This window comes from Ascaphus truei, chromosome 1 (genome assembly GCF_040206685.1).
Source record: "Ascaphus truei isolate aAscTru1 chromosome 1, aAscTru1.hap1, whole genome shotgun sequence".
NCBI lineage: Eukaryota > Metazoa > Chordata > Amphibia > Anura > Ascaphidae > Ascaphus > Ascaphus truei.
Window position 1 is genome coordinate 515,861,232 of NC_134483.1, and position 27,214 is coordinate 515,888,445.

The 27,214-nt window shown below is 46.9% G+C and overlaps 1 protein-coding gene across 4 annotated transcripts in view; it reads left to right on the forward strand.

Moving 5' to 3' along the window:
- The first annotated feature begins 349 nt into the window (after nucleotides 1-349).
- Nucleotides 350-27,214, forward strand: part of FAM53A (family with sequence similarity 53 member A) — a 72,391-nt gene continuing 45,526 nt past the window's right edge. For 2 of the 4 annotated variants that reach the window (XM_075571205.1, XM_075571224.1), the window contains exon 1: nucleotides 350-525. The gene's annotated coding sequence lies outside the window, so the exon portion shown is untranslated. Of the gene's footprint in view, nucleotides 526-7,309; nucleotides 7,442-7,471; nucleotides 7,631-27,214 lie in introns of those variants that run through there. The other 2 variants (XM_075571221.1, XM_075571211.1) reach the window with 2 other exon arrangements.

Below are 27,214 nucleotides of genomic sequence, written 5' to 3' on the forward strand. Positions count from 1 at the left end.
AGTAAATGTCTCTCTCTCTCTCTCTCTCTCTAGTTCCCACGAGGTCCTTTGTTTATAATTTGCACACCGGATCAGACCATTCTACCTACTTGTTACAGGGGGGACTTTCTTCTTCCTTCTCCCCTTGACCATCCAGCAAACAAACAGTTCACACATTTAACGCTCAACCCTATGTTTGTTATATGTCCTTCTTATGACTATCGTGAAAAACAACAAACGCAAATTAAAGTCTTTTTTAATAGCTGTTTCTACAATTCATTCATACACCCCTACCTAAGAGTGTGACATAGTATTGCCTGAAGCTATAAAACGCCTTGTGAAGGGCTGCAAGATCTCAGAAGTTCCCTGTAAGTCAGGGACTTGGAACGTCAACTTTCATCCCTCTGTCTCAAGTGAAAAGGGTTAGGGGAAAAAAAGGAGCACGTTTTTTTCCCCATTTTGATTCCTGTTTTCTAAAACCCTGTAGCACAAGTTCCTGGAGTGCATTTTTTTTTTTTTTACCCGTTGGGGACTAAAAGGATACAGGTAACTGATCTGTTTGCTAGAAGAAGGAAAGTTGTGGGAAGTCTTGCAGCAATGCAAAGTTCAACTTCTTTTTAACTCGATTTATATGTAGACGGAGACACCATTACAAGCAGAACTGGTTTTGATTATCCTGGCTTCATTTGATAAATATTGCAGTATTTGCCCTATGATCGCAAAAGATTGCTGTCGACCAAGTTGGTTGAATGTAGATTTCCCCACATTTCCTCCCCATGCATACACTGCTGCTGACCCCCTCTTTAATATATATTTATATATATTTCATAAACGTGTTGTGTATCTATCTACAATCTATATCCACACACGTTTATAATGTATGTTGAAATATTTTGTGTAGATCTAGTTGCATACTATATATGTGTACATATATTTTTGAAGTCTTGTGTTCATTTCTTCCTTAGAGGTAATGTAATCCTATTTACAAAAGGCTTTTTGTAGGAGCATAAAACTGAGAATGGTTTCCAAAGCAGTTTTTTTTTTCCAGCCCTTGTTTAACACAACTCTCTTCTCCCACCCATGCAGTGTTTAACACAGCAGCTCTTTTCTCCCATGCATGCAGTGGGGGGGTCATGTAGTGGCGCTGGGAGAGAGCTGGGACAATGTGACTTCCTGGGACTCGGGCAGCAGCAGCAGCAGCCAGGGGTTGAGTTTCTGCTGAGTGTAACACAACTCCCCAGCAGCTGCTGTCATTAAAAGTTCACTTTAGGCCCCAGGAATATATTTGGGGCACCACACCTATGATTAGCCAAACAAACTGCTCGCTTCATTATTAAATAATACAATACAAGATTATATTAACATCATCATTGTGATGTGTGTTTAATAATGCATTGACTCACTTGGCCCAAACATTGTGGTGGCTTCACCCCAATGCTCTTTACACACACAAATACATGTAATCAGCCATGCACTAGCACCCCGGACAGTTGATTACATATGTTCTCAGCAGGAGTTAATTGAAGACCAACCAATTGGTTTTAATCCGTTTTTAAATTGTCGATTGGGTTATTTGGCTAGCAATTTGGAGGTCATTTCGGTTTTTAGGAGACAGCTGAAGGTTTATATGTTGTATGTGTGTTATATATATGTATATGTATATGTATATATATATATCTCGCAGATTATTACTTTAGTTGACTTACTAAATGTATATAGAGTCCAGACTACCCCAATATATTTAAATATTATGAACATGTGCCCTCCTGGGCTTCTTCCTGGGTTTATTCCTATGTGATTAGAAATATTTTTTGCCATTGCAAAATTGAGCCACATGAGCAGCAAAAACAACTCAGAGGAAGAGAGGCCTGTGAGGTTTAGCAAGTTCTGCACACATTTCCATCTGTGAAGAAATCTGCTGCTAGTCTATTACACATATAACACAATCTGCAACAACTCTGCACCCCTCTAGGATTAATACGTCCACGACAGCTTCAAACTGCACTAAACCTGTCAGAGAAGACCTTCCTTTATCTTTCCCCCCAGCAGGTTTGCAGTGAAATCTCCCCACCATTCTTCCCTGTTTATGCATACAGCGCTGTACAATATGTTAGTATGAGAGGGTTAGTGGAGTCTCACAAACCCCTCTACTATCCTTGTGCAAGGGTGACCATGGGGGGGGGGGGGGGGGGGGGCTTATGTATGCATGCATGTCTTTATTTATATAGCGCCATTAATGTACATAGCGCTTCACAGTAGTAATACGCGACAATCGAATAAATAAATAACACAAATAACAGATCATGAGGAGTGCTTCAGACATAAAAGTACGATTTAGGAAAAGGCGTCCCTTCTCCGAAGAGCTTACAATCTGATTGGTAGGTAGGAAGAACATACAGATAGGAGTACATACAGTAGGAGGGCATTCTGGTAAGTGCGTCTGCAGGGGGCCAAGCTTTATGTATCATGCTTATAGTATGTTTACGGCAACAGTGAAAATCCGCTCCATGTGGAGCAAATTAAAAAAAAAACAAAACATTAATATCAATATTTTTCTTTTGTTACAATCTGGCGCAGTCCCCCCTCCAGAACTGCACCACTTTCCCCTTCATAGATGGACCCCGCATGTGTGTGTTTTATAGGGGGGGGGGGGGGGGCAGCCATCCTTTCCTTGCAGCACTTTGGTTAAAGGACCAGCTTGCCTGGGTTTGTCCTCCCCTACTCCCCACTGCGTGGCGCTTTAATGCTGTTTCGAGGACATATTAATAGACGGGCATGTTATTTTATTTTTTTCTTCCCCCGTATGGTCTCTAGGGGGATCCGAAAAGGGACCGTGAGAAAGTTTTGCTTAACGCTGGAGCATGGTGCATGATGGTGGTGAGGGGTTGCAGTGCTTGGTGATGCTGTAAAAATGTGCTGCTCTGTTATTTAGGAAGTTCTGGTAACTTCAGTAGGGGTGGAGGGGACTTTTTTTTTTTTTTCCAGCCTCGGATCATGTGGTTATAAACTCCATGGCTCATAAAAAAAAAAATAAGGCATTTCACAGCCCTTAATGTAGCATGTGGATCACGGAGCTGCAGATTTTAGATAATGTGTGGGGATCATGTAGTTAATAACCTTTTTATTTGAAAGCCTTTGATGTGATGAAATGTTAAGATAACATGCTTGTAAAATAGCCTGACGTGTACAACTGTGCTGGAAATCACATTTAGAGGCAATATACTGGTCATGCTCGTCTTGCATTACACCAGGCAATGCATAGATATTGAAGGGTGTGATCAGAGTCACTAATTATATCGTGGTTGTAGAGGTAAAAGTGATTAACTACATTCTTTGAGTACTGAAAAAAAAGGGAAGGTATTTTGACATCATAAATTCTTAAGATTATGTGTATTTAATGAGAAATTCCAAGTCAGGAAGTGGTTTTAGTGCGTTTGTGCCAAAAATGCACCTAATGAGTTTTACCTCTACATCAAATATATTCTTTGTAAATAAAATATCTAGTTCTAATATATAGCTTTAATATAGGGATCATATGGGGTTGTGTGTGTGTGTGTATGTGTGTGTGTGTGTGTGTATGTGTGTGTGTGTGTGTGTGTGTGTATGTATACACACGCACACACATATACATGCACGCACACGCATATACATGCACGCACACGCATATACATGCACGCACACGCATATACATGCACGCACACGCATATACATGCACGCACACGCATATACATGCACGCACACGCATATACATGCACGCACACGCATATACATGCACGCACACGCATATACATGCACGCACACGCATATACATGCACGCACACGCATATACATGCACGCACACGCATATACATGCACGCACACGCATATACATGCACGCACACGCATATACATGCACGCACACGCATATACATGCACGCACACGCATATACATGCACGCACACGCATATACATGCACGCACACGCATATACATGCACGCACACGCATATACATGCACGCACACGCGCATATACATGCGCGCACACGCGCATATGCACGCGCACACATAGACACGCACGCGCGCACACATAGACACGCACGCGCGCACACATAGACACGCACGCGCGCACACATAGACACGCACGCGCGCACACATAGACACGCACGCGCGCACACATAGACACGCACGCGCGCACACATAGACACGCACGCGCGCACACATAGACACGCACGCGCGCACACATAGACACGCACGCGCGCACACATAGACACGCACGCGCGCACACTTAGACACACACACACTTAGACACACGCACACACACGCACGCACACACGCACACGCACACACTTAGACACGCACACGCACACACTTAGACACGCACACGCACACACTTAGACACGCACACGCACACACTTAGACACGCACACGCACACACTTAGACACGCACACGCACACACTTAGACACGCACACGCACACACTTAGACACGCACACGCACACACTTAGACACGCACACGCACACACTTAGACACGCACACGCACACACTTAGACACGCACACACTTAGACACGCACACGCACACACTTAGACACGCACACGCACACACTTAGACACGCACACGCACACACTTAGACACGCACACGCACACACTTAGACACGCACACGCACACACTTAGACACGCACACGCACACACTTAGACACGCACACGCACACACTTAGACACGCACACACTTAGACACGCACACGCACACACTTAGACACGCACACGCACACACTTAGACACGCACACGCACACACTTAGACACGCACACACTTAGACACGCACACGCACACACTTAGACACACACACGCACACTTAGACACACACACACACACACACTTAGACACACACACACACACACACTTAGACACACACACACACACACACACTTAGACACACACACACACACACACTTAGACACACACACACACACACACTTAGACACACACACACACACACACTTAGACACACACACACACACACACTTAGACACACACTTAGACACACACTTAGACACACACTTAGACACACACTTAGACACACACTTAGACACACACTTAGACACACACTTAGACACACACTTAGACACACACACATCTGTTCTCCCTTTGTGACATTATATATATATATATATATATATATATATATATATATATATATATATATATATATATATATATATATATATATATATATATATATATATATATATACACATATACACACACACTTTGCTGTGGAGGGTTTTTGTCACTTTTTTTACCCACAATAATTTAACTGTGTACACACACACACTATTTTCTGTAATACAATTTGTAAAGCTGTTGGATATAGCTTAACATTTATTGAGGAGGTCATTTGATTAGAATGATCCTTATAGCTGTAATAGAGGGATTAGTTATAGTGCAACGACTATATATTGATATATATTACTTAATAGCTGTTTAAAACACCATATATGTATGTGTACACACACACACACACACACACACACACTAAAACATGAGGCGCACAATAAAGGAATGTGCCAGTCCCAAATTTACCATCACTGTGACTGCCATCAACATGACAAGAACTATAGCTCAGCGCCCGCTATTCTGTATTGTATAAATAGTTTATATATCAACAGGCAGAAAGCATAGGACATGAATAATGGAGGGAAAAAATGTCAGTGTGTGTGTGTATATATATATATACACACAATTTTTTAATATATATTTCAAATCTGTTTTGCTTTTCACTTGAAGTGAGTGTATAACAAAAAAGCCCTGGCACTGTGGGTCTGCAATGAAAATAATCGGTGTACCATTACACACGTGTGTATTATATGTGTATATATATCTCTCCAAGTATTGGCTATATTCTCTCTACATAATGATGGCTTCTCAGTTATCTATATATAATAATGTATAACTGTAGCTGTACTCTGCATGAACCTTTATAATGCGGTTTCGGTCTAAGTGCTGTATAAGGCTGCGTCCATAGACACTGCAGCCGTGTGGAGGATGAGGGAAAGCGTGTGCTTTCCCTGGCCTTAGTGCGCGAGCTGTCCGGGGGGTGTGTCTATGGGCGAACTGCTCACGTGACTGTCCTATCGCGCGAGAAATCAGTTTTGACTGATTTCACGTGCATTGCGCGGCTGCTTCCGCACGCTGTATAGACGTGATCACCACCTTTAGGCAGTCTGATTGCTCAGCGTGCGTCCGCGCGGTCTGCCTATCTATGGACGCAGCCTTAGGCCTGGTCCCCGCTGGCTACTGCAGTGCCCGCTGTGGCGGACGCTGCAGGGACGAGAGCCCTCCCCTCAATGGTGCCGGGCCCGCTGCGAGGAGGGCGCAGCGCTGTGGCGAGTTGCTCCTGCGCTCAATAGAATTGAGAGCAGGACTCGTGACAGAGTGCTAAGCCACGCCCCCCGGCGGTTCAGCCAATGAGGGCAAACCTGCCAGGTGACGTCATGGGCGCGCCCCCGTCATTCCCCCGCCCTCTTCCTGCAGCTCACTGCAGACCGGGGAATCGGCTGCACGCGCCGCCAGTCTCGCGCGCGTGCAGTGGAGATACTGGGGCCTCAGCCTAAGACGCAGTGCGGTGTTTTACCACAAGCAGATATTTGTTTGATGTCGGTCACAGTACTGCTGCTTTCAGCTGTGGTCGACATGTCTAAGTGAAGTAGACCGTATAACATCAGTAGTGGGCACAGCTTATATCGCGACTATTCATGGCAGTCAGGTTATTTGTGACGCCTCATTCTATGACAGTATCGCGTCATGCTGTGACGCCTCATGTTCTATAGGACAGTATCACGTCATGCTGTGACGCCTCATGTTCTATAGGACAGTATCACGTCATGCTGTGACGCCTCATGTTCTATAGGACAGTATCACGTCATGCTGTGACGCCTCATGTTCTATATGACAGTATCGCGTCATGCTGTGACGCCTCATGTTCTATATGACAGTATCGCGTCATGCTGTGACGCCTCCTGTTCTATAGGACAGTATCACGTCATGCTGTGACGCCTCATGTTCTATATGACCGTATCACGTCACGCTGTGATGCCACACGTGGGTTTGAAGCGGTTACTCTTCCGTCCCAGCGGAGAAAGGGTTAACCAAGCCGGCCAGCCTCGTGTTGGTCGCGCGCACATTGTGTGTGTATGTATGTGGGGCGGCTCTTAGCGCGGCGGGGCCACCCCCCCTTCCCGCTGAGAGGGCGTCAAGAGACCCTGACACACACACACAGCTGCAGGTGTCGGCGAGCACGAGCCCAGGCGGCGGCTCGTGGCCGGCGCGCGATAGATAGATATGGGGGGGGGGGCTGGGTAAGAAATGAAGTGACAACGAGCGCTACTACGTCACGGCCGGGGCCCGCACGTGACCTGGATGTGATGGCATAAAACGTAGCAAGAGGAGTGTCGGAGGAGGAGGGGGAGAAATGAGACCCAGACGTGAGCAAGTTCCCAACATTCACACGCTCGGCCGCCGGGCTCGTGTGGTTTTACGGCCGACCAATCAACAGAGGCGGGCGGGGCTTCGGGCACGGGAGGCGGGGCCACGGGCTGGTGTGTGTGAAGCAGGGTTGTGTTGGTCATTATGCAGGGAGGCAGCCAGGGAGGCAGGAGGCAGCTGCTGCACAGGTACACATGTCTGTACATGTATAGGCTGGACACATACAAATAGCACCACTGCTGCAACTCCTGTCTGCTTACACTACTACAGCAATCTAATGCTAGCCAGGGGGTATGGTGCATAGATTAAGGCGTATGCAAGATACGATACAATTCGTTTAGATTGTTAGCTCTCCGGGGCAGGGATTTCCTTTCCTATTGTCTGATTTTGCTGCACTTATTGTATTATTATAATTCCCTGTACTGTATTCTTTGTGAAGCGCTGAGTACACTTTTGGCGCTATATAAATAGACATACAATAATTGAAACCCAGGCAGTAATCTGCTTTGTAATTTACAGGAGTCGTGTAGTTTCTTCTTCTAAAAAAAAAAAAAATACAATTGGCAAATTGCGTTTAGAAAATCTTCTCATGCTTTGTGTAAATATAAGGACTGTTTACGGCCCAGTATGGCATTGAAGTAACGAGTTGCACTTGATGTGCGTATGTCTTATTTACTTTAAAGTTTTTATCAAATGCTGTGTTATTGTTTGTAAAGCACACCAGCATATACAGCAGCGCAGTACAACCGATGTTATGAGCCTGTAAAAAAACAAAAAAAACGCAATATAGAAGAACAATTTAAGTGATGCAAATATCTTTTTAAAAAGGCACTGAAAATGAGTAAATGTTGCTGTTTCTTTAATTTCTTGCTCAGAATGTGTGCCTCTGCCACCCTCTTTTCTGTGGCGTTGCTGGCCCATGCGTGCAGATTCCTGGCTGGGCTGGTAGCAGCGTTACGGTGGCTCGGATGTGTGCGCGCTCAGATTTGTTTTCATACTTTCTTGGTTTCTTCTTGCAAAGTGACGTTTAACGTGGCTGCAAAGGGAAACAGCTATTTCTAGAAGCAGTTGCTTTTTTTGGGGGGGGAGGAAGTTGGGTTGTTAATGGTTAACCCCTTTGATGCCAGCGGAGCCAGCTCACTGGCATCAAAGGGGTTAATTTAAACTGCAAACAGATTTCCTAGAGTTTCTTCAATTTTCTGTACTCCAGGATATTGATCTTCCTTAAAATCGACAGCAACCTCCCACCCCCCTGGGCTGTATGCATCTCTTTGCTATTTGTGAACTGTATACTTGTTGTTAGTATGATTGTGTCTGTTCTAAAACTGGGAACATTATTTGTTTTGTGCTATATGCAGCTAAAACATGTTGCAGTGTGTCCCTATGATTAATTAATAACTTGGAATATACTTAAAAAGATGTACATTTTTTGCAGAATATTTTGTGACACCATGTTAACTTTCTCAATACCAGAAGGGCATGTGATGGATTGTATTGATTATGTAGTTCTGTGTCCCGGGCCTGTGCTTGGCTGGGTGCGCACGCCTGTGTCCCGGGCCTGTGCTTGGCTGGGTGCGCACGCCTGTGTCCCGGGCCTGTGCTTGGCTGGGTGCGCACGCCTGTGTCCCGGGCCTGTGCTTGGCTGGGTGCGCACGCCTGTGTCCCGGGCCTGTGCTTGGCTGGGTGTTCACGCCTGGGTCCCGGGCCTGTGCTTGGCTGGGTGTTCACGCCTGGGTCCCGGGCCTGTGCTTGGCTGGGCGCGCACGCCTGTGTCCCGGGCCTGTGCTTGGCTGGGCGCGCACGCCTGTGTCCCGGGCCTGTGCTTGGCTGGGTGCGCACGCCTGTGCTTGGCTGGGTGCGCACGCCTGTGTCCCGGGCCTGTGCTTGGCTGAGTGCGCACGCCTGGGTCCCGGGCCTGTGCTTGGCTGGGTGCGCACGCCTGTGTCCCGGGCCTGTGCTTGGCTGGGTGCGCACGCCTGGGTCCCGGGCCTGTGCTTGGCTGGGTGCGCACGCCTGTGTCCCGGGCCTGTGCTTGGCTGGGTGCGCACGCCTGTGTCCCGGGCCTGTGCTTGGCTGGGTGTTCACGCCTGGGTCCCGGGCCTGTGCTTGGCTGGGTGCGCACGCCTGGGTCCCGGACCTGTGCTTGGCTGGGTGCGCACGCCTGGGTCCCGGGCCTGTGCTTGGCTGGGTGCGCACGCCTGTGTCCCGGGCCTGTGCTTGGCTGGGTGCGCACGCCTGTGTCCCGGGCCTGTGCTTGGCTGGGTGCGCACGCCTGTGTCCCGGGCCTGTGCTTGGCTGGGTGCGCACGCCTGTGTCCCGGGCCTGTGCTTGGCTGGGTGTTCACGCCTGGGTCCCGGGCCTGTGCTTGGCTGGGCGTTCACGCCTGGGTCCCGGGCCTGTGCTTGGCTGGGTGCGCACGCCTGGGTCCCGGGCCTGTGCTTGGCTGGGCGCGCACGCCTGTGTCCCGGGCCTGTGCTTGGCTGGGTGCGCACGCCTGTGTCCCGGGCCAGTGCTTGGCTGGGTGCGCACGCCTGGGTCCCGGGCCTGTGCTTGGCTGGGTGCGCACGCCTGGGTCCCGGGCCAGTGCTTGGCTGGGTGCGCACGCCTTGGTCCCGGGCCTGTGCTTGGCTGGGTGCGCACGCCTGTGTCCCGGGCTTGTGCTTGGCTGGGTGCGCACGCCTGTGTCCCGGGCTTGTGCTTGGCTGGGTGCGCACGCCTGTGTCCCGGGCTTGTGCTTGGCTGGGCGCGCACGCCTGTGTCCCGGGCCAGTGCTTGGCTGGGTGCGCACGCCTGTGTCCCGGGCCTGTGCTTGGCTGGGCGCGCACGCCTGTGTCCCGGGCCTGTGCTTGGCTGGGTGCGCACGCCTGGGTCCCGGGCCAGTGCTTGGCTGGGTGTGCACGCCTGGGTCCCGGACCTGTGCTTGGCTGGGTGCGCACGCCTGGGTCCCGGACCTGTGCTTGGCTGGGTGCGCACGCCTGTGTCCCGGGCCAGTGCTTGGCTGGGTGCGCACGCCTGTGTCCCGAGCCTGTGCTTGGCTGGGCGCGCATGCCTGTGTCCCGGGCCTGTGCTTGGCTGGGTGCGCACGCCTGTGTCCCGGGCCAGTGCTTGGCTGGGTGCGCACGCCTGGGTCCCGGGCCTGTGCTTGGCTGGGTGCGCACGCCTGGGTCCCGGGCCTGTGCTTGGCTGGGCGCACACGCCTGTGTCCTGAGCCTGTGCTTGGCTGGGCGCGCACGCTTGTGTCCCGGGCCTGTGCTTGGCTGGGCGCGCACGCCTGTGCTTGGCTGGGCGCGCACGCCTGTGTCCCGGGCCTGTGCTTGGCTGGGTGCGCACGCCTGTGCTTGGCTGGGTGCGCACGCCTGGGTCCCGGGCCAGTGCTTGGCTGGGTGCGCACGCCTGGGTCCCGGACCTGTGCTTGGCTGGGTGCGCATGCCTGGGTCCCGGGCCAGTGCTTGGCTGGGTGCGCACGCCTGGGTCCCGGGCCAGTGCTTGGCTGGGTGCGCACGCTTGTGCTCGGGCCTGTGCTTGGCTGGGTGCGCACGCCTGGGTCCCGGGCCAGTGCTTGGCTGGGTGCGCACGCCTGGGTCCCGGACCTGTGCTTGGCTGGGTGCGCACGCCTGGGTCCCGGACCTGTGCTTGGCTGGGTGCGCACGCCTGTGTCCCGGGCCAGTGCTTGGCTGGGTGCGCACGCCTGTGTCCCGAGCCTGTGCTTGGCTGGGCGCGCATGCCTGTGTCCCGGGCCTGTGCTTGGCTGGGTGCGCACGCCTGTGTCCCGGGCCAGTGCTTGGCTGGGTGCGCACGCCTGGGTCCCGGGCCTGTGCTTGGCTGGGTGCGCACGCCTGGGTCCCGGGCCTGTGCTTGGCTGGGCGCACACGCCTGTGTCCTGAGCCTGTGCTTGGCTGGGCGCGCACGCTTGTGTCCCGGGCCTGTGCTTGGCTGGGCGCGCACGCCTGTGCTTGGCTGGGCGCGCACGCCTGTGTCCCGGGCCTGTGCTTGGCTGGGTGCGCACGCCTGTGCTTGGCTGGGTGCGCACGCCTGGGTCCCGGGCCAGTGCTTGGCTGGGTGCGCACGCCTGGGTCCCGGACCTGTGCTTGGCTGGGTGCGCATGCCTGGGTCCCGGGCCAGTGCTTGGCTGGGTGCGCACGCCTGGGTCCCGGGCCAGTGCTTGGCTGGGTGCGCACGCTTGTGCTCGGGCCTGTGCTTGGCTGGGTGCGCACGCTTGTGCTCGGGCCTGTGCTTGGCTGGGTGCGCACGCTTGTGCTCGGGCCTGTGCTTGGCTGGGTGCGCACGCTTGTGCTCGGGCCTGTGCTTGGCTGGGTGCGCACGCTTGTGCTCGGGCCGGTGCTTGGCTGGGTGCGCACGCTTGTGCTCGGGCACTGCTTGGCTAAAGGGGATTTCATGGAGTTGGAACGGCCAGCTGATTGAGCGGTTATTCTAGGTGAGATTGACCTCATGAAATTGTCAAAAACACTGCCACCGTGTTTAAAAATAGAAACCTTTTTCAGCCAAGGTCCTCCAGGCCAGCTCTGGATTGCAAAGTTTCAATGTCTTTCTCATCAGATACGGAGGAGGGGGGAGTTCTAATGCACGCAGGGCTGTAGGCCTCAGGATGAGTGGGAGCAACCAGCTGGCTAGATGTGCTTTGCTGTACTATTTACGTGCTTGTGTTGGCATGATCTTCCCTTGAGCTTCGGTGCAAATGCAGCCACAAAGTGGCTCACATTCGGGAGCTGGTTTCCCTGAGCTGTTTTCATGGCTTTGACAAACCCTGTGATTTTGTGGCGTTCTCCACACTGGGAACATATTCCAGGTTTCCGAGTTGGGACTTGAGTAGCCTCATGTTGCGTTGCAAATCAGGGAGACATAGTTTTAAATTCAACTCCCGGGGGCAGGTTGGAGTATTAACGCAGAGCGTCAAGTTGTGTATTCAATGGACACACCTGACAGGATGCAGTGAAGTGCCCCCATTTAATTGACGTACGGCACATACCAAGTTTTGAGCACGTTTTCTGTTTTGCACATGTCCGGCTTTATTTCACTGCCAAGTGATTACGCTTGCCCTGCTTTCCCTGTGAAGATCAGAAGATGTCACATGCCCAACTTCATCCATTTTGTTGCCAGTATACTTTAAATGTAAGGAAAGCATATATAATCCCAGACCCCCTACTTGCCTTAACTTTGCAAAAGAAACACATGAATCACATAAAGAATAAAATAGGAATTGTATCTGTGCCTGGTCATTTTGCAAAGAAGTCTGATCTCTGCTGTGCTCGTGTATTATTTTCACTAAAATAGTTCTTCAGGAAAAGCCAGAACATATTGCACTAGAGGAAACTCTCTTTATATTACTTTAAGCTTGTTTATAAAAAAGTAGCTGATTTTTATTATTTTTTTCTCTCTGTAGAGGATGAAAGGGAAGAATGTCCCGAATGCTGCTTTTGTTCAAGTTGCATTGTCTGAATGTGGCAAGTAGCCGTGTATCACATTATAAACCCTATATACCATATGGATAGGTTATTTCCTTGCACCCCCGGTAATCCCCCCTCACTGCTACGGGGACTTGTCATACATACATTGTAAATCATTCTTCTAACAATTGCACAGCAGTGGAAATGTAGAATGGGAAAACCATTTGGTTTAAATTTATAAGGTTCCAATAAAAGTGTTTTTTTTTTTTTTTAATTTTAAGTTGTTTTTCTTAATGCGCACTTGTCTGATTTTTAGCTTTTAGGCTTATGTTTTTAAATTTGTTTTACAGAACCATGTTATTCATCAAAAACCTAATGAAGGCAACGTGTTTGTGTGTGTGTATATATATATATATATATATTGTTTTTTTTTTTTTTTTTTTTTTTTTTTCCAATTATTGAAAGCTGCAAACTGTAATCCTAGAGGTGGCTGTCAGTTCTGCAGATTGGACTTTGAGATAAGTGAATGAGGGAGGACAGCTTTTCTTTTTCCATAGGAATTTCCCTTGTATCTGGATACCATTGTCTCACATTCCTTTGTGGTAAGAGTGCGGATGGCAGCTCCGGCCACCTCCTGGGGTTTGATAGATTATTCCTTTATGTGCGATTAAAACTTTCCTCCACACATCTCCCCCTGTTCCTGCTGTAAACTCCAGTACCCCATTCTGTCTTTCTGAGAATGCAACGTGTGCTGTGCAGCTTTTCTCTGCGGTGTGATATAATGCTGTCAATTCTTAACTCGCTTTTGATATCCTGAAAACCTGACCTGTTGGTAGCGCTTGAGTACAGGACTTTGCCACCCTTGCTGTATGCTCTTAACCCTTTGAGTAGCCCGAGATGTAACTACTACGCCATGGAGGTCAGGCACTTACCTACCCAAAAATGCTTGTTTGTGGCCGTGATGTCAGGTTCGCCAACATTGGCTGAGCTGCCGGGGGCGTGGCCTAGTGCTCTATCGCTAGTGTTAATCACAATTTTCGGGGTCTGCAAGAAAAACTCGCTGCACGGCGGCCGCCCCTCGCAGCGGGCCTGGCCCTTTTGGCGGGCGGCTCTTGTCCATGTCGGGTGCTGCAGGGGCCAAGCCTTAAAATGACAGGCCAGGGTTGCCCTATAAACCACATAAGGCGATGTCCACCGCAGGCGCTGAGCGCGCTTATGCTTGGAGAGCGCTCCAAGCATGAGCGCCGGGTTTCCTGCTTGTGCGCGGGGGAGGGATGGGGGGGCATTGTGGGTAGTTGAGCGTGCGGGTAAGTATAGGTTTTTTGTTTACATAAGCGTCGATCGCAGTTGAGCGTGTGTGTCCGCGCACCGCGTGAGTGGGGACTAACATATATCTATATATGTAATTCCCTGCCCCAAGCACAGCCCGATCAGCACTAGCGGGAACTTAGCCTAAGTCAAACAAAACTCAAAATTCAAGATAATTGTAAAGATTATAAAAAGGTTGTATCATTGTGAACAGTTTCTGCTTTTTGCAGTATTTCCTTCTTTACATGCTTGGTCAGCCGACTGTGTGCAATTATATTATTGTTTCCTTTTCACCTTAAAATAAAAAATAATAATGGCGGTTTTAGAAATCTCAAGTGGCAGTGACCAACTCAAGTCGTCAAGGGCCACGAACAGGTCAGGTATTTAGGATATCCCTGCTTCAGCGCAGGTGGCTGAGCCTCTGAGCCACCTATGCTGAACCTGAGACCGATTGAGCCACCTGTGCTGAAGCAGGGATATCCTGAATCCCTGACCTGTTGGTGGCTCTTGAGGACAGGAGTCATCCACCCCTGCTGTAGACGTCCCAGTCCTTGTTAAGAGGAGATGCTGGAGTCACATATAACTTTCTATCCTGTTCCATATTCGATCGTAAGCACTTTTGCACAGTGTCTAATTCTGCCTGCACACTTCTACGTGACAGAGTTGTGTGCAATGAATGAACAGATGTCTGCATTGTGATCTGATGAGTGAAAGGGGAAATTCTTCCTTATTCGTTCCAGCTATTTACATCTTGACTTTGCCCTGTGTGAGAACCGTGATTTATTTTTGAGAATTGGATTTTCAGTTGAAATGCAAGTTTCTCCTCCCCCTCCTCCTCCCCCCCCCACCCCAATGTCCACATTACATGAAACTACATGTACGAAACTTATTTTTGAATGCCAATGCCTGCACTTGCCTCCAGCGCGCATGAAATGCAGTAGTCCTGTATTGGGGCAAAATATCATTTAATGTGTAATAAATAGGGAAGAAGCAGCAGGTGTTTAATAGTTTTGAGTTGGGCCTCTAGGCCTAAGTTGCTTTAAGCAAGGTATTGACTTGTGAATCAGATATTTAATTGAGTTGTATTTTTTTTTAAGCATCTCCAAAATATGTTACTAACATACTTCGGGACAGCAGTTGAGAGAACCTGTTGTCAGAGGAGGAAGGGGGGAACCAACATAGATGACCCTAGGCCAGATCCGCACTTTATTGAAAAAAAAAAAAAATGTCTTGACCCTTGCGGTAGGGATCAGGATATGACCCTAGGCCAGGCAACCATTTCAAAGCATCTGCAAATCCTCACTGTTGTCTCAGGTTGCTTGTTGTCGTATGTGGAAGCCTAATATCCTTGTATTTAGCCGTTTCCCTGTAAAGCCTGTGGTAGCTTTGGTAGCCTTGAATACCCAGCAGCAGACTTTTTTTTTTTTAATGTTATTTTGTACTTTAATCTTCCTATGTTTTGGGTGGTTTTGGGGGCTTAGCCATCTGTCTTTTGTACTGTGCTTTGGAAATTGTTGGTGCTTTATGAATAACTAGCTAAAGCGCACGGATTGCAGTAATCAGGAGTCAAAAACCCGACTTTGCACAGGTACACCTTCACACACTCTGCCTCTCTCTCTCTCTCTCTTTCTCTCTCTGCCTCTCTCTCTGCCTCTCTCTCTGCCTCTCTCTCTCTATGCCTCTCTCTCTATGCCTCTCTCTCTCTGCCTCTCTCTCTCTCTCTCTCTGCCTCTCTCTCTCTCTCTCTCTGCCTCTCTCTCTCTCTCTCTCTGCCTCTCTCTCTCTCTCTCTGCCTCTCTCTCTGTCTCTCTCTCTCTCTCTCTCTCTGCCCCTCTCTCTCTCTCTGCCTCTCTCTCTGCCTCTCTCTCTGCCTCTCTCTCTCTGCCTCTCTCTCTCTGCCTCTCTCTCTGTCTGCCTCTCTCTCTCTCTCTGCCTCTGCCTCTCTCTCTCTCTCTCTCTCTCTCTCTCTCTCTCTCTCTCTCTCTCTCTCTGCCTCTCTCTCTGCCTCTCTCTCTGCCTCTCTCTCTGCCTCTCTCTCTGCCTCTCTCTCTGCCTCTCTCTCTGCCTCTCTCTCTGCCTCTCTCTCTGCCTCTCTCTCTGCCTCTCTCTCTGCCTCTCTCTCTGCCTCTCTCTCTGCCTCTCTCTCTGCCTCTCTCTCTGCCTCTGTCTCTGCCTCTGTCTCTCTCTCTCTCTGTCTCTCTCTGTCTCTCTCTCTCTCTCTCTCTCTCTCTCTCTCTCTCTCTGCCTCTCTCTCTCTCTGCCTCTCTCTCTCTCTGCCTCTCTCTCTCTCTGCCTCTCTCTCTCTCTGCCTCTCTCTCTCTCTGCCTCTCTCTCTCTCTGCCTCTCTCTCTCTCTGCCTCTCTCTCTGCCTCTCTCTCTCTCTCTCTCTGCCTCTCTCTCTCTCTGCCTCTGTCTCTCGTGCTTTAGAGGATTCAAACCATGACAATTCACCTTTTTTATAATACATAAAATAATCCTTCCAAGTTTGCTTATTCTGGGCCTTTGTTTGGGCGTGCATACGGAGACCCACAGACAAGTGTTCTGAAATTCATTTGAAAACTGGGTTTTAATCGTCACATTTGTTGTTTAGTTCTGATTTGAATAAAATGTAATTGTTTTGTACTAGTAGAGGGTTCTTTTTCTCTCGTGAAAAACTGCAGCCACGTTTTGCTGGTCGGTAGGAAAAAAACTTGAGCAAATAATAATAAAAGAAAAAAATCATTGCTAAGTGATACAGGTTTGGAAAGCCATAAAAAGCCCATGAAAAGGATTCCTCAGTGTTGCTTTATAATAAATTGCTGTGGTTTTATGGATATATGCGGTTCTCCTCCTTTCTTTAGTTTCCACATGCCTTTATCTCAGTAAACTGTTACCTGCCAAGTTGGTCCGTGCACAGTGGAACCAAATGACCTCCCAGACGGCCCTGTATTTTATTACATGGGCAGCTGGGGCCAGTTTGAGCGTTGGATAAACATCGTCGTCATCGAATGTACTGGAGGGCGGATCAGGCTGAGGCTTCTCTGCTTCTTCTCCACTCCCTGAGATGCTGCTATCTTCCTGGCTATTCTGCAAGCCGGAGGTCCAGCTGTATGTCCCTGTACCATCCTATGACGATGAGAAAGAAGTGGTGGTGTGCTTGGCAGCGAGACTTCAGTTGAGGCTAGATTCGCTAACACTATCGTTGCACCAGTAATATAATTTTACCACCCTATTTACGGAGAGTTGCTTATTCCTAAACGTGTAGCGTGATGCATTCTCATTATTCATAGACGGTAATTGCGTTGAAGCTTATTCGGTTCGTTAACTAAAAAAAACAGCGGTTGCGATGCCATTCTGGAAAAGGGGAGCGGGGGGGTATAGTACTTTTCTACAACAGGATTATGTAATAGGGCTTCTTGCAATACCATACGGCAGAAAAGGATTGAACCCTTTATTATTTAACTGGCTTCCTATTGGCCTGTGTGATGTGGGAGCTTTACATCTGCCTTTCTGATAGCTCCACACTGCCATTCCAGAGCTGCAACCGGCACCCCCTACGGAGGTAAGTATCTCGGGAAAGGGGGTCACCGGAGCTGAAATTAATGCTGTTAAGCTCCGGATACCCCCTGCTTCATGTATACATGTATGTATAGACACATACACACTCACCTTCACCAAAATCCAATGACCAGGGAAGGAAACAGCACTACAGGAAGATGAAGAAAAAAGTGTGTCTCCGTCTCCAACTTGGGAGTAGGTGATAAAAATTTGCGCTTTTTTTGTTTTTTTTTGCGATATCGCCAGGTATTGGTTTAGTGCATGTGGATAAGTAATTAGCCGCTAAATCCTAATTTGCATGCACTGTTCCAAATAATGCGTACATATTGCCGGGGGGAAAAAACACCGCTGCTTAAAGACTTGCGATATGGCTTTAGTGTATAGGCTGGTGAATTATTTTTTCCCTTCCTTTTTTATCTATCCATTCGTCGAAGACTGTGCTTCTGCTTGAGCCACCTGTGCTGAAGCAGGCATATCCCGAAGACCTGACATGTTATGGGATGGTACTTGAGGACTGGAATTGAGCAGGCCGACCCTATAGCGTACTGACCCTATTATTTAAATGCCCACCTGTGCAATGGTTTAAAACTTCCTAAGGCAGAGTATTACCCCTTATCTCTGCTGTCTAATAAACCAATTGTAAGCTCGTTAAAATTGCAAAGAGTTGGGTTTCTGTGATCTGCTGATTTACTATCCCTGAAGCTTACAAACACATTGCAGACCCTTATTTTGCCCAGTGTTATAGTAAAGTGGTTTCAAGTGAAATATGTCACTTTTTGTTTGTTTGGCAGGTTTGTTAAATGGTGCAGCAATCTGGAAACTAAATAGAATGGTTATTTTAAAGTTAATTTCTTATTTTTGACCACTATAAAATTGCAACATGTTTTAGCTTTTTTTTTTTTTTTTTTTAAGTTCCTATTTAGACATTTAGTCTAGTGTCTTACTGCAATGGAAGTCTTTGCTAATTTTAAAATTGGGTGGCTCTGTAGGCAATAAGGCACTTTGGGTATTTTGCTACAAAATAGTCACTTTGCAGAGCCCAATGAAAAATTAATATTCTAACACAGCAATGTGCAAACTTTCTGCGCTGCGCCACCCTCCCTGCTCAGCCCCATTGCTCTCGTTCCCCCCCCCCCCCCCTTACCTAGGAACCGGAGTGAAATGACGCGGCAGGATCATGTCATGTCACATGACCAAGCGACATCATTTGACGCTGCGTCGCCCAAAGCCAAGGTAAGTAAGTTACAGAGGCCTTGGATTTAATTGCTTTGGGGAAGAGCGCCGGGCCTCTGTAACCGCCATGGTCCCCCCCCAAAAAAAATCTTGCACCCCCCAGCTTGCGCATCTCTGTTCTAACCTATCAATTGTATGTAGGTCTCAAATGATAGGGTGGTTTTTTTTCCTCTTTCTTTCTACACACATTTAATCTCCCAAATTTTTCGTCTGTAGAAATAGGATTGTTCTGTTAAATTCACACAGAGCTATTTTGAGAAGTACGTACTCGCTGATGTCTCTGCATCAGGGCAGGAAACGGCTCGATTCTTAAGGGTGTGATTTGAATTGAAACCAACCGATGTTGCCACTTTATTTCTGCCATTTTCTGCTAATGTAAACTACACCGGCCCTTGGGTATCTCTTGCTGTAAAGACTTTCTTTAACTTTAAGACAACTTTACACCTTGCCGAAATTCAAGCACGTGTCCGTTTCCGCACCATTGATCAATGCATTACACGCAACATGTTACAAACTCTATAGTTCTGTATCATTGGTGGTATATTGGGGATTCCCTTCTGTTCTGTAATAGTTCTATTGTGGAATGTACCGCACAATATTGGCTTTGTTGTGGTTTGTCCACCTTTTTAATGGACAAAAGTTCTTCAAAGATGAAATGACAATGTATTAAAGCTTTTTTTTAAACCTTGCTGGTCTCCAGATTTTCTACTTCACACCTGCCTGTGTATGTATTCTGTCTCCCTTGTGTATTTCTGTAGTAGCTATAAAGAACAGACTTGTGACATTGCAAAGTATCTGTACAGGCATACCCCGGTATAAGGACACTCACTTTAAGTACACTCGCGAGTAAGTACATGTCGCCCAATAGGCAAACGGCAGCTCGCGCATGCGCCTGTCAGCACGTCCTGAACAGCAGTACTGGATCCCTACCTGTACCGAAGCTGTGCACAAGCGGGGAGACTATAGAGCCTGTTACAAAAGTGTTATTTACATCAGTTATGTACGTATATGACGATTGCAGTACAGTACATGCATTGATAAGTGGGGAAAAGGGAGTGCTTCACTTTAACTACATTTTCGCTTTACATACATGCTCCGGTCCCATTGCGTACTTTAAGGTGGGGTATGCCTGTATACTGCAATTGCACCGATGAAGAGCTCTTGTCTGAATCCATGGAAAGCTTTCACAGCCTGTAAGAAATGTACACTTCCCAAGGACCAATATGTCTACTGTACAATGCAATGGTATTTAGTGCAGTAAAGACTCCCAGTGACTGCATATTGGCCTTGGCAATAGCACCCCAAATCTTTGCAGATCTATATACAGGCATACCCCGCTTTAAGGACACTCACTTTAAGTACACTCGCGAGTAAGTACATAACGCCCAATAGGCAAACAGCAGCTCACGCATGCGCCTGTCAGCACGTCCTGGACAGCAATACCGGCTCCCTACCTGTACCGAAGCTGTGCGCAAGCGGGGAGACTAAAGAGCCTGTGATACCTGCGTTATTTACATCAGTTATGCACGTATATGACGATTGCAGCACAGTACATGCAACGATAAGTGGGAAAAAGGGAGTGCTTCACTTTAAGTACATTTTCGCTTTACATACATGCTCCGGTCCCATTGCGTATGTTAATGCGGGGTATGCCTGTAGTTAGTCGGTGCAGCAATAATGTGCATAATCTGTAATCCCGTGTTATTTTGTGTGGTTGAGCCAAGGTCTTGAACATGTTAACATTGAAATGAAAGTATGAAAGCTCTGGGGAAACCGAACTGTAGGACACACACATTTCATAATATTTAACAGTATTTTCTCTTTGCCATAAACAGATTCACCTGATGAGCTCATTGGCCAACCTGGAAGTGTAAAAGCCATGTGAATCGTTCTCTATCTCGGGGGCCGGGGGGTGGAGGGGTGATTTTTTAAGGGGTGGATGTGGGGTGCGGCGGTTACAGAGGCTCCGCACTCTTCCCCAGGGCATTTAAATGCCGGGGAGGAGTGAGGCCTCTAACTTCTCTTGCCTGCTCTCAGCCAGCTGGAAAGACTAGATCAAGGGCTGCCAACTCCAGTCCTCTGGGGCCACCAACAGGTCAGGTTTTCAGGATATCCCAGTTTCAGCACAGGCGGTGCAGTTTTCGACTGAGCCAACTGATTGAGCCACCTGTGCTGAAGTGGGGATATCCTGAAAACCTGACCTGGCGGTGGCCCCTGAATCCACCCCTGTTTTAACCCTTTGAGTGACTTAAGGCACCAAAGTGATCGCTCTGTCACTGATAACAATGGAAGGTCAGACCTTTCCACTGTGTGACTGGTAGTGACTCCAAAGCAGCGCAGACCACCATCTCCCCTAGAAAAACCAGCGTCGTCCTTAGGATGCAACTACTACGTCATGGGACCCTGGAGTGCACCCAAAGGAGTTAAACGCTGTGTGAGTATATATTTAGATATGTATTTATATACTAATATAGTGCTGCGTTAGCCTATATATGTATTTTTGTAAATAGTGTGTTATTTTAAATGTTGAATTTGTGCTCCAGAATCTGAGCGAGTTCGTGTCCTTGTGTGCACATCTGCAGGATGTACAGTGTATTAAGGGCGCGGTGTTGAACAGGAGGGTGTGACCGTAATCAGTAAATTAGACCGTTAAGAGCTAAAGGTTCTTCAGCAGTTTGATACACGGAGTATGGAATGCAGAAGTTGCTTTTTAACTTAACCCGTGATATATTGATCTGTCCAGACAAAAGCACATTGACCTTCCGAATCTCTGAATTCAGCTTTTTAGGAATGACTTGCAAAACTTCATTGGCTTGCCAAAAATTGTATAAAAAAAAAAAAAAATTCCATGTGACAGTGGTTTTTTTTTTTTTTTAGCAGATAAAATGAAAGTAAATTCCACCCCTAGGATTTTTCAAACATGTGGCAGTCGCAATTGGTCAATGAGAAAGCAAAGCTTAATGTTTTTGATGTTAACTGGTTTCGTTGGTACTTTTATGAAGGAAGTATTTCTTTCCCATGTGTTTAAATTGTACGCCTAAACCGCGTCTGTATGCGCAGTAGTAGTGTGGGAGAGGGCAGTCTGGCCATGTTTGGTTTGAGCGTCCGATACAGCGACGGTATTTTGGTAAAGGGTGAAATACGCAGCATCAATGGTGCAAAACTCTCTTTTCAATTACACTTTATGGGAGGGTTTATATGGCTGTCTTGAATGATTCTGTATGTATGTATGATCAGTGCGTACAGAGGAGCATAACAGGTTTTTGCATATACATGTACCAATTGACCCAGTTCGGTGGGCTACACTATTTAATATAAATGTCGGTAATATTGTATTAAGAAAAATAGACTGGGTTCATTCCATAGGTCTTTTGTATTTTTATTTGGAGTAGGTCTTTTAAAATAGGATTCATAGAAAATTCTGTGGATGTGATGCAAGCAAATGGAACGGTGAATCAAGCTTTGAAATGTAAAAAGATAAGGTACAAACCTTTTAAACACGTGTATTCACACTCGTGGGCATTGAAAGTGCGTAGGGCACATTTTAAGGGAACAATGTTGAATTAAGTAGGGAGAACTGAATACTGTACATACAATTTGTGTAGGTTTATATTGGGTTGTAATAGCAAGAATTTATTTTGGGCGTTCTTGTACGAACAGAATATTGTATAAGCCCTTTAACGAGTGTTTGAAGCAGGATCTGCACTTTAAAGGACATTCAAGTTGCAGATTTAAGCGAGCCATTTAAAATGGGCAAATTAGGTTGGCCAGTGAGATGTCGTCAGAAGAAACATTTATTATTTTGTCACTAAGAAAGGGGTCAATCTGATGAATGAGGGACAGTGTAGTAGACCCTACAACATTCAGGTTAAAGAGATTTTCTACAAATTCTTCAGTCTTTTGGGTTAACCTTAAAAAGCTTTTTTTTTTTTTTCCCCATCTTTAATGAGTAAATAAAAGCCTTTTTTAATTGGAATATTTTCTTGGTAAATTCTTTACTTCATTACCATTCATAATACAAACAGTAAATACACCTCCAACACATTCACCATGACATATTTGCATTTCTGGCAGATATAACATAATGTACTTAATACTAGATATTTGATATTACCCAGGCAGGGCAGGTTACATGCTCTTTATTGCACTTGCCCTTCACATGGGATATTTTCTACATCAATTCAGGGTTTTCTTTAGATCAGTAGAAACCAAATGATAAAATTTAAGTAGAAATGTTCCCTTTTGGGTTGTAAGTGTACCATTCTGATTTTAATTGCACTTTCCAAAAAAAAAAAAAAAAAAAAATATGCAATCTGAACTCTCAAACTGCCAAGTTTTAACCCGATTCTGTGCTGTAATAGGCAGAGTACAATATTCCATCTGTTTGGCTTTGTTTACACTGGCAGGGAAGCGTCTGGACAGGTAACAACTTCTGTCAAAGGTAAAAACAGATGCATACAGTAAGCCTGCTTCAACGCTACTCCCTAATCTTTACTGCAGGGCAGAATATTTCATACCAGCAGCTGCTGCAATGGCTACAGCAGGAGTGGCCAACTCCAATCCTCAAGGGCCACCAACAGGTCAGGTTTTCGGGATATCTCTGCTTCAGCACCAGGTGGCTCGGTTGAAGACGGATCCACTGATTGAGCCACCTGTGCTGAAGCAGGGATATCCTGAAAACCTGACCTGTTTGTGGCCCTTGAGGACTGGAGTTTACTACCCCAGAGCTTCAGTAATTGAACTTTGAGTGCACACAGTGGTACAAGGTACAGTACCAGCATTGTTTTTTTATTTTGTTAAGATATATGGATGATATTATAGCTTTAGTTCTCTTGCTATAGGATTAATGGCAAGCGTCTCACTTTTTGAAGTGACAGGTTTACATTTTTTGAATAATACTCCCACATTAGCGGAGAAAAGTGTAGCTATCTCCCTTTTTATTGAATGTGTAATTTTGTGTAGCTCCTTTTTTAAAGCAGCAATCCCCCACAGAGGCCTATATGTGTTGAACTGCTAAAATATCCTGTTTATTGCCCACTGAGCAAGAAAAAAAAATGCATTAAAAATCTTGTTTTTTTTCTTAAACTCTAGCATCTGATGTTGATTGTAAAGATAGTGTTAACAAACACAAAACCCTAGAAAGGGACGAGAGATCTCGTAATGTCAATGGGGGTGGGGGGAGAAGGTAGGAGATTTAACTCATCTATTTATTTTTTTACACTAGGTTTGAAGTGTGGGTTCGCTGTGCTGAATCACATTGATTTCGGCTCCGGGGACCCCGCTCCCCGGGATACGTACCTCAGGATGGAGGCTGCCGGTGTGAAGCTCCTAGATGGGCACAAAACGTCTGTTTAAAGGACCACCTCGCACTGGCCAATAGGAAGTCGCAGCGTCATCCCTGACAGCTTCCTATTGGCCTACGTGCCGCGGCGGCATTTAAACCGGACAGATACCGGCATCGCCTTCCGATGTAAGTATCTTGGGTGAGCAGGGAAAAGGTCCCTTTAAATAAAACATGGCGATTAGCACAGACTGCAGCTTCAATGTACGTTTTCATATTTGAAACATTCAAATCCCTTAAACGGTAACTTATTTTTTTTTTTTTACATCCCAAAGTGATTTACAACATAATGAATGCGCTCCGCCCTGTAACTCCTTTTTGTTATCTGTTTAAGTGTTTGCTTCATTATATGTATCCTAGTGGCCATCCTGTACCTTGAAGGCTGCGTGCAGTTAAAGCCATGGACCCTTCGGCTGGCGTGAAAATGTTTGACTATTTTATGCTGCTCTTTGTGCTGACATTCTCAGGTTGATTTAATGTTTTACGAACCTTTTTATAGATTCAGACAAGGCAGTTCGAACGAGTCTTGCTAAACCGCGCACCTCCAGGCTCCGAAGTGAATGGAGCGTGGCGTCATTTAAATCAGGAGTGGTCAACTTCAGCCCTCGAGGGCTACCAACCGGGCAGGTTTTCACTGATTGAGCCACCTGTGCTGAAGCAGGGATATCCTGAAAACCTGACCTGTGGAGGGAGGGCATGAAAAAAAAAAATATATACAATTATATATTAATTTGTGTAACACAGATTCCGATTAATATTCCCTTAACTCTTGCTTGGCTGGCGGCCTTGCAGAGCCGGGTTGCTGTGGCTTTAAGAGTCTGCGTGGAGAAGTTGTGTGCAGTGTAAGGGTAGAGGTATGCTCCTTAGTGTGACTGCCATAAACACGTTATTGTAGACTTCATTCAAGCAATCACGGATGCCATGCACATAACAAACATTGCAGTCGCGTTGCTTGGTAATGAGATATGCGTGGGCGAGAAGGAATTCATTGACCAAGATAGGTGTATATTCATTACTCATATACCCACCATGTGCTAAATCCATGCCCCCTTCCTCCCGCCATGTGGCTTTCTTGGCACGGGTTCATACTAAATATGCTCATGAGTTTTGAGTGGAAACTTTTATTTTTTATTACGGTTTAATAGAGGATTACAGCAAAGCCCCGAAGAGGAAGATTGCTTTATTTATATTTAACAGAGGTATACATTAAATAAAAATATATGTATACTTCTGTGAAGAATACATCATTGGTTACTGTTCATCATATATGGTCCAGGCAATTCTTCAGTGATTTTTCAGGTTTCAATAAGTCAATACGTTTCTGGGTGGAAATTGTAATTATTATTTTTTTTTTTTTTAAATGGAAAAAGCCAAAATTTCCTTGGTTTTGGATAATTAGAAGTTGATATCCATGATGAGTACAAAGAAAGTAAATCCGCTTAATGAACATAAGTACAATTAAAAACTTTATTGGGTTAGTAGCTGCACTTACATTTGTCTACATGTTAATGCTAGGATGCAATCCAATTTAGCTACGATGCTGCTATTTTTAATCCCTTGAGTCAGAGGCTCTCCACTCCAGTCCTCAGGACACCCCCAACAGGTCAAGTTTTAGGGATAGCCCAGCTTCAGCACATGTGGCTCTGTCTCTAACCGAGCCACCGATTGAGCAAACTGTGCTGAAGCAGGGATATCCTGAAGACCTGATGGGAGGGGTATTGATGACGAGAGTTGAGAACCTCTGCCTTAGGTGCTAGCATTCAAAGGGGATAGGCTACTTAAAGTAAAAAGACTTTACAAAGCTCAGTGTCTTTCCCGGCATACATATGCCCCTGCTTCTCTCTCCATGCACAGTCTTGCACCATGCTTACACAGGACGAGATTTCCATATGCTATGTCATCATTCATGAGCGTAAGAATTTGCACGCTCTTTGCATGACAGTTGAGCTGTAAACACTTGCATGGGAAAAGATCATATTTACAGTGAGCCTCAAAGTATGCAAATGTGTCAATAAATCCTTCATTGTCAGAGGTTGTGGTCTGTGATTATGAGGATGTAAATGTCTATGGGGAAAACAACTTCAATCTCATCTGTGAGGTTAAAGACACAAATCTTTTCCGTTTCTTTGGGTGAATTAAACGCCTGCATGTCTTGTGGTATCACTGACATCTTTCTGTGAATATTATCTCCGTACAATTTGTGTGTGTGTGTGTGTGTGTGTGTGTGTGTGTGTGTGTGTGTGTGTGTGTGTGTGTGTGTGTGTGTGTGTGTGTGTGTGTGTGTGTGTGTATGTTATCGACGCAATACCAGATTAAAATAACATGATACTCTGGTCTGTTTTGTTGCATTTTTGCATAAACGGGTCTTTCTCTTGGTGCCGGTACCACACTACGTGTGTGTCAGTCTTTCTCTTGGTGCCGGTACCACACTACGTGTGTGTCAGTCTTCACCAGGAAGTTACCGCTGTCCAGGCCAGCTTGGGTTTTCTCTCGGGTATGTCAGTGGGCATTTGATATGCCAAGTTTCAGGTTTAGGATCCTTCTGCTGGCCAATCCAACCAGTGCCCTAGAAATGAACTTCTGACCTGCTGAATGTTCCTGCAGTCCTCGTGCTACAGGGAGGTTAGTTATTGCTGCTTGGTGATATGTTTGTAGGTGGGAAAGGTACAGTCTGTAGGCTTGGCAGTACAGTGAATGAACTGTGGAGTGGCTGAAAGTCCTTGGATAAAAGGGCGTTATTCAGATTAAGCTGCGGTAGTGCTGATCCGAGGACTATCGTATAGAAACTCCCCTTTACTTCCGTGGGTGTTTCCTGATCGCAGTTTAACCTTTTACAGTACTGAGGTTCTGTCAGCACCAGTGGAATCGTGTGATCACAGGATCACCTCATGGGTGGGGCCCAGATCCTGCAAACTAAAGTGGAAGGGGGCTGGTTTCATCTGAGCGAT